At 39.9% G+C, this 13,660-nt stretch overlaps 1 protein-coding gene across 2 annotated transcripts in view; it reads right to left on the bottom strand.

Annotated features, from left to right (window-relative positions):
• The window catches only part of Gsk3b (glycogen synthase kinase 3 beta), a 146,904-nt gene that overhangs the window by 60,274 nt on the left and 72,970 nt on the right, over positions 1 to 13,660 (bottom strand). The gene's annotated exons all lie outside the window — the stretch shown is intronic.

The following is a 13,660-nucleotide window of genomic DNA, read 5'->3' as shown; positions in this document are numbered from 1 at the left end:
ACAAACGGCTAGACAGTGGTTAAGTAGTTAAGAGCACTTGCTGCTCTTGCAAAGGACCTGAATTAATTCCAGGCACCCATACGGTGGCTCACAAACATCTATAACCCCATTTCCGGGGCATCCAAAAGATATGCATGTGGTGCAAATATATGCACTCAGGCAGACCATTCATACTTACAATGTAAAATAAAAAGCACCTCGAAAGAAACTTAAAAATAAAAGATTACTAAACTCGAGGGCTCCTGATTCTAAAAGAATTTGACAAAGTTTATGATGATACACTTATGAGCAACTCAGAAATGGGGAGAGTATTTGCTAATGAATCGCACCAGGAAGGAAGAACACAAAAATTAAGGATGAATGCTGAGTGCTCAGTGGAGGCTTCTAACTGTAAGGCTCCAGTCTGTCCTTCATAAGCGCAATGGTTGAGATCAGGGTTTTGTTTTGTTTTTCTCTCTCTCTCTCTTCAAGATAGCAAAATCGGGGGTTTAAATGCTTACTTTTTATTTTACTATTGGGATCTAATGTTCCCCACTGACTCATGTACTGATGGTACTGGGAGACAGAAACTTTAGGAAGTGGACTAAGATGGAGGACCTTGTCCCTGCTCCCTTGCAGGCTGCTGCTCATTATCAATGCATTCAGTCCCTCTCCCAGAGTCTCACTGCAGGAATACTTCTAGCATTGCTGAAAAGTCCAAAGCTAGTCTCCTGAGTCTCAAACCAAACCATCAGCTATAAGCTCTGTAAAATCAAAACTAAGTTACGTACTTTGAAAACACAATAGTGGGAGAGACAGGGTTAACATCCCTGTTGCAAGTGGGAGGAACAGTAGAAAACCAAGTCTAAACATGGACAAAATTAAATCTTAGCCCTAGGATACTCATTCCCCAGTCCTTCCTTCTGCCACACCTTTCCACGGTGCTATTTCAGGTTGTTGAAAGCCTCACCAAACTGACAGCCTGAAAATACTGTTGGCATCAGTGAAAACCTCTGAAGTTGTGAGTTGAAACAATTTACTATAAACTGTTTTCCTCGGACATTTTTGTCATGCCAGTGTTTTGCAAGCTGACTGACAATGTGTATGAGTCCATTTATTAGAACTTGAAGAAACAAATGTATAGTCCGAGCGTGTGATACGGTGAGGAGCAGTGGGTGGCACGTCAGTTTGAGACTTAACTAGATAGATCCATAAACAATTCCCAAAATGCACTAACCAAAGACAAGCCTCAGCAGGGACCTGATGGCTAGCCTGCAGGATCTCATTTGACCCAGCCGCCTATCACTGACATCACCAGGAAGGATAGCTGAAAATGGAAGACCAAGTTTGGACTGTCAGGCTCTAATAGGCCAGATTGATCTACTGAACTCTTAACGTGAAAGTTAACCAAATGGAAAGCCTTATAATGAAAATTCAGAGCATCAATATATAAAGACAGACCAGATGAAATCAAGATCAAACCTGACAGTCACCTGGAAAGTAAATGGCAGGTGTGACTGACAGAGCTGAACAGGAATCAACAAGATACTTCTAATCAAGCAAACGGGACTGAGCAGAAGTGCTGTGCTCTGACCAATAAAGATAAGTCCGCTCTGCTCCGTACAGGTCAGGCCTCATTACAAGTACTGGCAAAAGTCCCTTTTTAGGCAGCATGGTTCAACAAAGTAGAATGCATCAAAGAGAGGTAAATAAAATCATGTCTACTAGAGGGCCAATACTCCAATTTATTATACTATGAGAAATGTTGAGTTTAAATAAGGGTTTTTGTTTTGATGTTTTAATATACATTAAGTAACATGAAGTGAGATGTTCAACCCCAGAGCACAGGTAGAGAAAAGTGACATTTCACAGTCTCAATGGCTCTTCATTTGGCGGTTTCTGTAAAGATTGCTCAGGTAACTCATATTTATGACAGTATTTCACAAAGAAGGAAGGCCCAGGGTCCACACTTCTGGCACTTGTCATTTCTGAAACTCAAGGATTGCTAGAACCTCAAAACAACCTCCTTTAATTGCCAGAAAATTCAGGAATTGGATGTAAATTTAAAGCTAATGACAAAAATACAACACAGAAATATGGCTTCAAATGCAGGCGCACAAGTCACCAATCCCAGAGCTGCTGCTGAGCTTCCACTGGCCTGCGGACCAACACTGCAGGACTCTGTGAGAGCATCTCCTACACAAAGGGGATCTCACTGAGAAACCGCACCCGCTTACATAATGTGGGATTTATGGAGCCTTGGTCTCCACAGAGGCTCAGTTTCCCAGTTCATCGTTGCTCCTCATCACTGATTATCCAGTCTTCTCTGGATGCCGTATTTAAGCCACACAACTCGAACATTTAAATGCCACAGTTTAATACCACCTAGCAGCAGTGGCGGCAGCAGCAGCAGGGACAGACTCCAGTTACCACTGTAAAACAGGCAGTATTAAGATGCTTCTGTCCCCACTTGACTGGTGATGAGAAGGAAAGAAAACTGCTTTAGGCCAAAGCTTTAAATAGACACAATATCATTCTAAAATGTTCATGGGAAGCAAAGTAGTGCATCAGAGTTTAGTGATAAGACATCCAACCCAGCATCATGGCAGCCCTGCACTCTCAGAATTGATGATGGAATTTTAGGTAGCAAATACTCGTAAGCAGTTGTCTTTCCCCTGATGGGTTACAGGGCTAGCACAAGACAGGCACTAGAGCAACAGTAAGGACTGATGGACAATCTCTTTGTTTGGGAAGCTGTGCAAAGGGAAGCTTCCAAAGGGAAGGCAGGCATTGTAGTTTGAATGAGCAATGTCCCCACAGGCTTGAGTGTTTGAACATTTGGTTTCCAGCTGTGGCACAGTTTAGTAAAGTTATGGAACCTTTAGGAGGCGGAGTGCTGGTGGAGAAAGTACCTTCACCAGAAGCAGAGCTGGAGGCTAAGAGCCTAAGCCCAGTTTCTGGTCTCTCACTGTGTGGAGATAAAATGCAATCCCTTTTCTTCCTACGTACCAGACAGCCACCTAGTGCCAACACTTTCCTGGGCATTGTGGACAGCTTTCCCTTTAGAACTGAAGTCAAAACAAACTGTTTCTCCCCTGCGTTGTTTCTGATAGGGTACTCTACAACAGCACAGAAAATAAACTAAACACAAGGTAAGCATCTAACAAAAAACCCAAACCAAACAAACAAAAGACAAACATCTAAAACTAAGTATCAAAATTACCAAAACTTTCTTATGGGGAGAAATTAACTTACAAGTAAACCTTGAAGGAAGGAGCAGCTCTAAGACATTAAGAAAGGGCAAATCCCAAAACCCAGGAGCCAGAGAGAATCTCTGAGTATCTGAGGTTAGCCTTATACTCATTTCTCTACATAGCTAGAGAAACCTGTCTCAAAAGGGGTGGAGGAAGACAATTTGATTACATACAAATACAAAAATTATGCTTAGAACCAAAGCAAAACACACAAACCATGCCCCCGCCCCAAATGATCATTTTGAGGAAAGGGATCCCTACTACACATGACAAAAAACCAAATAATTCATTTTTATTTAATGGATTGACTTACAGACAATAAGAAACACTAACATCAAAACTGAAGAAAAATGCTCAGTTTCACCCACCCTTCCAGTAACAAAATAAAGATATAATTTTTCACTTCTCAAATGAGAAAGAAAAATTCAATTTGAGAAAGTTAGGAACTAGAAAAGGTCCCTTTCGAATCTGCATGGCCACATGCCTGCTAAGTCTGACCACGGAACCCTGTGAAAAGTCAGCGAGTTAACGCACTCGAGCAAAAGTGAGGCTACACAGAAGCAGCTGGGACTGACCAACGCCATTTCTTGGAACCATCCACTAAAACTACTGTGTACCTGTGTGTGGTCCCTTACGTATGGGCAAGCTGACGTATTTATGAGGAGCAAGGAATTAAGAATAATCCACATGCCTTATGTCTTAGCTTTCTGCCACTGGCATAAGCCTACCATCAAAGCAACTTGAGGAGAGATGAGCGGGTTTCGGTTTACAACTCTCAGGTCACACTCCATCACTGAGAGAAGTCAGGGCAGAACTCAAGGCAGGGAACGGGAGGAAGACTGCTAACTGGCTGGCTCAGTTTTTCTCATACACTCCAGGACCAGGGTTAGCACCACATGCAATGGACTGGCCCTCCTACAGCAACCTTCAATCAAGAGAATGTCCAACATTTTTTTTGTCCCCGAACCCCCTGAGAGACTGGACCTCTCATAGTGCAGGCTAGCCTTGAACCCTCAAACTTAGACCAGGATGTCCTTGGACTCCTCCTCTTTCTGCCTCGGCCATCTGAATGCTAAGGCTACAGATGTGTGCCATCATGTACTTTAGTGTTTATACCTCAATATTTATACAATATCAACAAAATGAAAATGTAAGAATCCAAACCGGATAGTAGAAAATGAATGAAGACCTTAGAGATGAGTGTATATCTAAGACCGCATGTATAAAATCTTAGGGATCCTATTGCTTTGATAAAACACCAACACTAAAAACAACAGGGCGGGGTGTGTGTGTGTATTTCCGCTTACAACTCCAAAGGTTGCTGCTGTGGGAGTCAGGGCAGGACTCAAAAGTCAGACCCTGAGGCAGAGACCATGGAGAGATGTAGTTTCTTCTGCCTGCTTTCTGTATAGCAAACGATTTCTTGCCCAGGTTTGGAACTGCCCACAGTGGGCTAGGCCCTCCCACAAACACTAATTAAGAAATGCCTCACAGACTTGCCTACAGGCATTTTCTCAATGGAAACTCTCTTCCCAAATGACTCCAGCTTGTGTCAAGCTGACATAAAATTAACCAATACATATGGTTATAACTATAAAAAAAGAGTAAATTCTGATCACACTAGACTGACTTTCCCAGTTACAAAGCTTACAACACTGTCACATTTCTAGAGGCACAGTTACAGCTAAATATTTTATAAAGAAGAAAAATCTTGGAAATACTTTACAGATCATAAAACATTAAAAGAAAATGTTCATATCATTTTCATTGATAATTTAAAATATTTTGGTATGTTTTATAATGTGTTAGTATAGGCTTCTAATTTATTGTGCTTGCTGTTTTAAAATGATGGCAGCCACGATATCACTGTAGTACAGCCTGGAGCCACTACAGCTGGAAGCGTCTATCTGTTCATCTTTTATACCCAGCAAAGCAATTTCTCAAACAGGACAAGAGCACAGTGTAGAAGGAAGTCTAGGAGTCAGGAAGGGACAGGAAGGACAGAAGACTTCTGGGACAGCAGATTTTGTATCTCAGGAGATTTTGTTCCTCACATAAAAACACCTAACTGGTAAAATAATTTAGTATATAGAAACTGATCTAAGGGCATACATCAAAAGAAAAAAAAAGTTAAATTCTGATAAACCTTGGTAAGACAGCTAGGACTGGCTGAGACAGCAGAGCCCCAATGCACTGCCGACTAGATAAAGCACTATAAATCCAGCGTAGTGGCAAGAGCAGGCCTTAGAGCATCAGTTATGGATAAAAGGGTCAATTCACCAAGATGTAACAGTTCCACATGTATGTACAAGCAAAGGACACAGCCACAAACATAGAAAGGAACTGCTGGAAACTGTAATATACCACCCGTCATAACGAACAGAACTCGAACGCTGCAGACCAAGTGCACTGAACACGTCACCCTACACAGCAATTCACATGCCCCAAGCAGGTGTGGGGCATTACACAGGACAGACCACAGTAAGCCACAAAACGGTGTTCAGTAAGCTGAAAAGGAGAGAAATCTTATGAAATACCTTCTCCAGCCACAATGGATAGTAGCCATCAAAGACAGAAGAAGGGTTGGCGAGATGGCTCAGCTGGTAAGGAAGGTGCTTGCCACCAAGTCTGATGACCTGAGTTCAATCCTGGAACACACGGTGGAAGGAGAGAACTGACTCCCACAAGTTGTTCTCTGACCTCTACACTCAGGCTGTGGTGCATGCAAACACAAACACACACACACACACACACACACACACACACACACACACACACACACACACCTCTCACACACTCACCACCCCACCCTACCCCATCTTGAGACTTATGGAAAAAAAAAACTAAAAGTAAAGCAATTTTAAATATTTAAGTAGAGATAAATAAAATAGAGAATCAACAACTACAGAATGAACAAACAGAAACTGGGTTGGGGGAGAGGATGGGTGTGCACGCATGTGCATGTGTGGAGGCCAGAGGACAGCCTCAGGTGTCATTCCTTAGGAGCCATTTGCAGGTCTCTCGCTGGCCTGGAACTTATCTAGAGTCCAGTCTAACTGGCCAGGGAACCTCAAGAACCCATCTGTGTGTGTCCAACTACAGATGTGTCACTACGTAAATGTGGATTGGGGGACTAACTCAGGTCCTTGCAAGCACTCCCTAGTCTAAGCTTTATTTTACTGTTTTTCCTAATTGGAAAAATTAAAACAGCTAAAGTAACAAAGAAAAAAAGAAAAGAGTAACTAAAAATTAAAAACAAGCAAATAAATAAATAATGACCAGGCAGTGGTGGCTCACACCTTTAATCCCAGCACTCGGGAGGCAGAGGCAGGCAAATCTCTGAGTTCGAGGCTAGCCTGGTCTACAGAGTGAGTTCCAGATGGGGAAACCCTGCCTGGAAAAACCCCAACCCCTACCCCCAAAATAAAGTTATGGCAAACTATGAATGTAATGCTATCAAATAAGATAGTCTGCATGAAATGGAGCACTTCTCTTGAAGCATCAAAATTACTAAATTAACTCAAGATCAAGTAATAAACTTCTAACACAAGATTGAATAATTGAAGACCTCCCAACAAAATAAATTTCAGGACCAGATGAGTTCAACAGTAAATTCTGAAAACCATCTGTAGAAGAAATTAACAACAGCACAAAACTCTTTTTCTAAAAGCAAAAGAGGAAGCTGAGTGTAGTATCATGTACCTGTAGCACGCTACAGTAGGCGAGGCAGGAGACCATTTAGCCCGTGGGTTTTGAGACCAGGAAAACTCTAGCTCAAAAGAAGGAAAGGGAGAAAAGTTTAAATACAGAAGAGAACAGAGCATTTCTTAGCTCAATGAGGTCAATATATCCTAAGAACACAAAAACAGAACAACAGCAACAAACCACAGGAAAACTACAAACCAGTATTCTCTATATAAATGCAAAATTCCTCAAAAAAATATAAGAAAAATAATGTCCAAATTTAAAGGATTCTATACCATAACCAATTGGGATTACCTTGGGAATTCAAAAGTGATTCAACATAAGAAAATCATTGTAATATATGCCATTAGTGGTAAACAGGATCATCACAACTATCACAAAAGTTATTTAATAAAACTAATCTCTGCTTCAAGATAACATTAATAGTTATGGTAGTTATACAACATTGCAAATGTAACTCATGTTCTTAAATTATACACTTAAAGAACCAGTGCAATGGCTCAGCATGTAACTGCATGCAGACACGCCTGACAACCTGTGTCCAATCCTGGAGAATCACACATGAGAGAAGAGACCATCAGTTCCTACAGTACACCTCCACACATGCGCCACGGCACCCCTACACCCAATACACACAATAAATAAATGTAATAAAAACACAATTTTTAAATGACAGCAAATTTTGTTACATGCATTTTTAAGGCATCATAGTGGATGGGGAGACGCACAATTATTTCTATTTGTTGATAATAAGCAATTACAAATTTTATAATTGCAAAAAATCCACTTAAAAGACACTGGAAATGAAGTTTAGTAAGGGTACAATGACTATCTCAAAAAACAAAAAGAAAACAATTACTTTAAAAATAACATAAAATGGGGATAGAGAGAGACCCTCATTGGTTAAGAGCATTTGCTGCTCTTGCTGAGGACCCACAAGGTGGTTCTCAAGCATCCATGATAACTCAGCCCAGATGATACGACACCGTCTTCTACTGACTGACTGCCTCTGGCACAAGGCAACGATGTATTGCACATACATACACATAGGTAAAAGCACTCACATGCATAAAATTAAATAAATCTTTAAAAACAATATAAAAATAGCCAGGCAGTGGTGGTACACGCCTTTAATCATAGCACTCAGGAGGTAAGAGGCAGGCAGATCTCTGTGAGTTCGAGGTTAGCCTGATGTACAATGCCAAGTTCTAGGACAGCCAGGGCTGTTACACAGAGAAAACCTGTCTTAAAAACAAACAAAAACCCTCCACCACCACCACCACCTGCTGCTGCTGTTACTACTATTACTAATACTACTAATAAAAATTCTAACTTCAAAGAATAAATACTATTATTTCTGCTGAGGTATTTTAGCACTTGTGTATGCATGCATGCACGTGTGCCTGTGCCAGAAGGGGTGCTAACTGTCCTGATCTACCTTAACTCCCTTGGGGCAGGGTTTCTCACTAAGCCTTTCCAGCTAGGATGGCTGGCTCATAACTCCCAAGTTTCATCTGTTTCTAGCCCACAAATGCTGGGATTAGAGCCATGTATAGCCATGCCTGGTTTTTATGGACGCTGTGGTCATGCTTGGGTTCTCAAGCTTCCCGCACAGCAAGTACTCTTACCCACTGAACCACGTCCCCAGCATAACACTCGGGTTTTCTAAGACTATCTACAAGGCTTTCAACAAATCGCCTACAAAACTAAAACTGACTCAGGAATTAGAGTAAATGCTGACAAAACAAAACTGAGTAAGATCTAGGAATGCTTTTGAGAATGATATAGTTAATAAAAAAAAGGGGATCTAGTTTTAAAAATTATGGTAAAAATATGAGAAAATACCACTTAAAGGTATAAGCAGGATATGCTTGATGAACTGACATAAATGATGAGTACGGTAGAAACAGTGCAGAGAAGACATTCCGAAAAGCCTCCATAGAAAGAGAAACAATCACACGTGGAGAGAACGTGCAAGACTAGAATACAGGTGCCTTGTCAGAGGCAAGACAAGTACAGTCACAGGACGGAGATCCAAAGACCTGGGGCTGGAGAGCGGGATCAACAGGCAAGAGCACATGCTGCTCCTACACTTTGGTTCCCAGCATAAGGCAGCTTATAATCATCCCTACATCAGTTCCAGGGGAATCCAACAGCCACTGCTGACCTCTGCAGGCACGGGTCTAGACACGAATCTCATACATACACATAGACAAAACTCCTATACATAAAAAGTAAATAAATATAAGAAATAAAGAGAATGTCCTCTCTGTTCAGAGATCTAAGAAATCTGGAGTTTCCCTTTTAAACAAGAAAAGTGATGCAATCAGAAAGCTACCTGCTGAAATTTTACACTGGAACAGTTAAAATTTCCATCTCCAATGATCACTAACCACAACACTTTTGCTAAGAGTAGACACTGAATTCTCAACACAATGATCTATATAACCCTTTTCACCTGATAATAGTAAATCTAAGATAACTATGAGTTACATATGTTTTGAAAGATTGCTTATGTTAGGGACAGAAAAGAACATAATAAAAAAAATAGAAATCCAATGAGTTTTCAGATGCTACATGTAAAGTCTCTAATAAAGCTAAAAGCAGTGGAATCCAGTAAAAACCTTGCACATTTTAGCTATTATCATCATTTCTGCTATCACAACTATTATTGCTGCTACAATCTGCCCTTGTTCAACCATCACTACTAAGCTATTTTAAATATTACATTTCTATTGCACAGTTTCTGAGGAAATCCACATCCTATGCTGAATAATATGGCATCTTTCATATTCTGGATTTAGACTCCCTACGTTTACTTCCAAATTCCATTTAGTAGCTGCGTAAATCTGAGGTAATTTACTCAGAGACTATTATCTCGGTGTAGTTTGCATCTGTAGCACTAAGGTAACACCAGCATTCTTCACAGAGGGCACCATGCAGTTTGAACTATGAATTATAGGGGAAAGGCCCAGGATACCACCTAATGACAGCAAGTATTCTAGGTGTTCACACTATGGCTAAATGTAGCAATTTGCTAATAATAAGTTAACACGTGGGGTCCATCACAGTCCAGTGTTATTGGTAATGGAAAAACAATAATGTTCCTTACAAGCCCCAACTGTTAAGAAGCAGCAGATAGACTTAACAAAAGTGAGTAATCTGCCCACAGCCGTGGTGCTACTCTGTGGCAGAACTGCAGGGCTAACAACACTTCCTGCTATGAAACAGGTTATCTAGTTCATTTCCATTTTCAGAATGGATTCTTGTTACATACCCACAGCCAGTGGAAGACAGAAACATTTAAGCTTAGCCTAACTCTGTCCAACCTCACCGCCACATGAGTTCCTCAAAGTGAGAAAGAAACCACTTGGCATCCTTCTACCTACAGAGTCTCCTCTACAAGCACAAGAGAAAGCTCTTCTCGTCAATTAAACAACCTATGACATCAAATACTTTTGCATGCAAGATGACAAGAGAAAACAATTTATATAGAACCCAGAACTCCTACAGAGACAAAATATGGCTTTATGTTCATTCTACCCCAACTCACAAAGATCTGTAGAGTAAGCTCTAGCTAAGGTCAGGCATACAGCTGTTTCCACATAAAACTACTTTGTTCTCCATTTGTCTATCAGAATTTATACAGTTTCATGAGGATGGTTTCTACAGCCAAATACTAAAGTGTTAGGAGAAAATTCCTATTGTACAGACTTGGAATTTACAAAATTATTAAGTCTAAGGTTTCAAAACACTCAAATTCCCAGTTTCTAACCTAACAATCAAGGGAGAGATTAGAGCTCCTAAAACATTACAGGGCGACCTATACTATGCTGATTACAACATGTTTCAATTACTACAGCAAAAAATAACCCAACAAGACTAAGAATACCTAGCTAATAGTTCTGATCCCTATCTTGATTGAACAGCTCCATCTAGTTATAATAGCTAGCATTTCCCTAGTAGAATTAGAGAGTTTATTGCCCAAAAAGAAAAGTTCCTAAGCTATGATCAGGGGTCTAGAAATATGGTTCAGCAAAAGCACCACCAGCTGCTCTTCAGAGGGCCCAGATTTGGTTCCAGCAGCGACATGGTCACTCACAAGCTTCTGTACCTCCCACTCCAGGTGATTTTTTTTTTTTTACTCCAGGTGATTTGATGCCCACTTCTGGCCTCCCAGGGCAATGCATGCACACGGTGTACAGACATATACAGTTAAAAACACCCAGACATAAAATAAAAATAAATCCTCAAATCTGGTCATTAAAAATATTTGAATCCTTTTAAACTCCAGATCTTAAATGCACTTACAGACAAAAATTAAGGTGTGGGGTTAGCAACAACTTGAAAGTTAAAAACAATGAAAAAGGTCAAGAGTAATGATAATACAGCTCAAGGAAACAAAATGTAACTCCACAAATTATGACATAATAGAGCAAGATGTAATGAGATCAATGTTTAATAAGGTTCAATGTAACTAAGTATACAACATGTAAAGATAGAATATTAAAACTGAAGTCAAAAGAAAGGACAGTGCCAGAAAGGTTTGTTTTGATAAATTTCCAAAAATGGAATGATAAAAAGTCCAGAGTAGGTGCTGGAAAGATGATACAGTGGTCAAGAGCACTGCCTGCTCCTCCAGAGAATGGAGTTTGGCTCCTAGCACTCACAACCAGGTCTAATTTCAGTTCCAGATATCTGACGACCTCTTCTGGCCTCCACAAGCACTGCACAGACACAGCACACATATACAGGCAGGCAAAACACCCATATACATAAAATATATGTACACTCTTAAAACAATTTTTAAGCCCAGAGTATTAGGATACAAAGAAAGAACAAAAAATATTCAAGCCAGATAGGGAATCTGCACAAAGATTTAGAGTTGGAAATGGGGGAAGAACATCCAATATAGGTAAAGATCTAACAAAAGTCTAGAGGCCCAAATAATAGAATTCATATAGGTTCAAAGACAGAAAATGTTAGAAGGAGAGAGAGAGAGAGAGAGAGAGAGAGAGAGAGAGAGAGAGAGAGAGAGAGAGAGAGAGAACAGAAAGAAGAGGAACAAAGAGATAAAAGGAAATAAATCTAGAGAGAGACGACAAATAAATCTAACCTCAAGTCTAGAATCTGGAGCTGGAAACTACTCCAAACCAAGAAGTATCTTTTTATTTTACTCTGAAAAAATTAAGAGTGCTCAAATTTGAGATATGTGATGTTAAAAATTATTTTTTTTATTTGACACAGATTTACTCTTCCTCTAATAAACTTGGTAGAGACCTTTCAGAATTTTTAAGAATGGTTATGGTAAACAGAAAACTGAAGGCAGGAGCAAGGAGGGGGAATCTCCCTCTGAGGTACTCAGACAATAGCCAATCAGCTTTCAATAGAGATGATGGACCCTCCAGCCAGACCAAACCTGAACAGCTGTTCAGTACCTTGTAAGCCTCCCTCTCTGCCCTTTAATTTTGTAAAAGTTAAATTTGTTAACATTTATAAAGCATTAAAATAATGTCTGGTACATGAGAACTATGCTTATTAAAGTAATTAATACACAATGTTTAGGGAATTTTTAAGGAGGCATTTGCAAATGAATCTATATGTTATCTAGTAGATCATGAAACAAATAATTCTGACCTTTACTTTCCTCTCTAGGGAATTATAATGTCTAGCATTTAATAATAAAAAAGTCACGAGGATGCAAAATTCCATTATAAAAAGCTGTGGACAAAGCAGATGCTCTCTAATCTTATTTGGGAAGGGACAGGAAAAAAGTAAAGATACGCCAAAATAAACAGTGATGGCAGTTTGCTAGGTTAAGACAAAGGAAAAATAAGTGGGTATATCAACCAATTGGCTTTAGAAATAAAAGAATTCCAAATACTTATAAGAGTTTACAATTCCTAATATTAGTAGATGGATCTTAAAAGCAAAATGAACTAAGAAACAAGTGTTATTAGATAAAATTGCTAATTATGGATGTCAGGCCATTTGTTATGACAATTAATTATAGGATCAGTAGACATGGACATTACAAACATGGATCAAGTATCTTCTTGAGTTATAGGTTTGAGGAGAGACACCTCAAATTTCTAGGGAGACCTAAATACAGTTTTGTGAAAAATCATTAAATAATGATTACACTAGAAATGTTCTGTAAAGTCAAAAGGCAACATTGGCTTAATAACATCAGATATTACAAGCATAAAATATGAAGCCCAAAATATCAAGATCTCATTTGGACTAATTTTTAAAAAAAATCAGGTTGTTTGCTTGCGTTGCCTTGCTTCTTCACTTCAGGGGGCGGGGGGGCACTAGAGACTGAAAGTGGAGAGGCCAGTGAAAGGCAGCAAGAAAGAGACTAGTAAGTAGCCCAGATCTCCTGAGGAGACCAGAGGAAAAAGAGGGTGGGGTTGCTTCTGTTGCTTTCAGAGAATTAAATGCTAGCACAAACAGTGACTATTTGCATCGAGTTTCACAGTTCTGGCCCTGGCTAAGCAAAGTCCTCCACCCCTACTTCTCTTCCTCTTCTAATCAACTTCCAACTAACATAAGAGCATAATTTTCCTTCCTCTACTAAGCAGATGAACTATCAGAGGTTCATAAGCACATATGGAACACAGAAATATCAGTAAAAGATATAAATGTGTGTGAGAACTGAAGACATGTTTACTTGGGTTTTGGCATGCATGGGCAGCCCGTTTTATGGCAGTTCTCCAGTA

This window comes from Microtus pennsylvanicus, chromosome 1 (assembly GCF_037038515.1).
Source record: "Microtus pennsylvanicus isolate mMicPen1 chromosome 1, mMicPen1.hap1, whole genome shotgun sequence".
Lineage (NCBI taxonomy): Eukaryota > Metazoa > Chordata > Mammalia > Rodentia > Cricetidae > Microtus > Microtus pennsylvanicus.
This window is presented reverse-complemented; position numbering and strand designations above follow the sequence as displayed.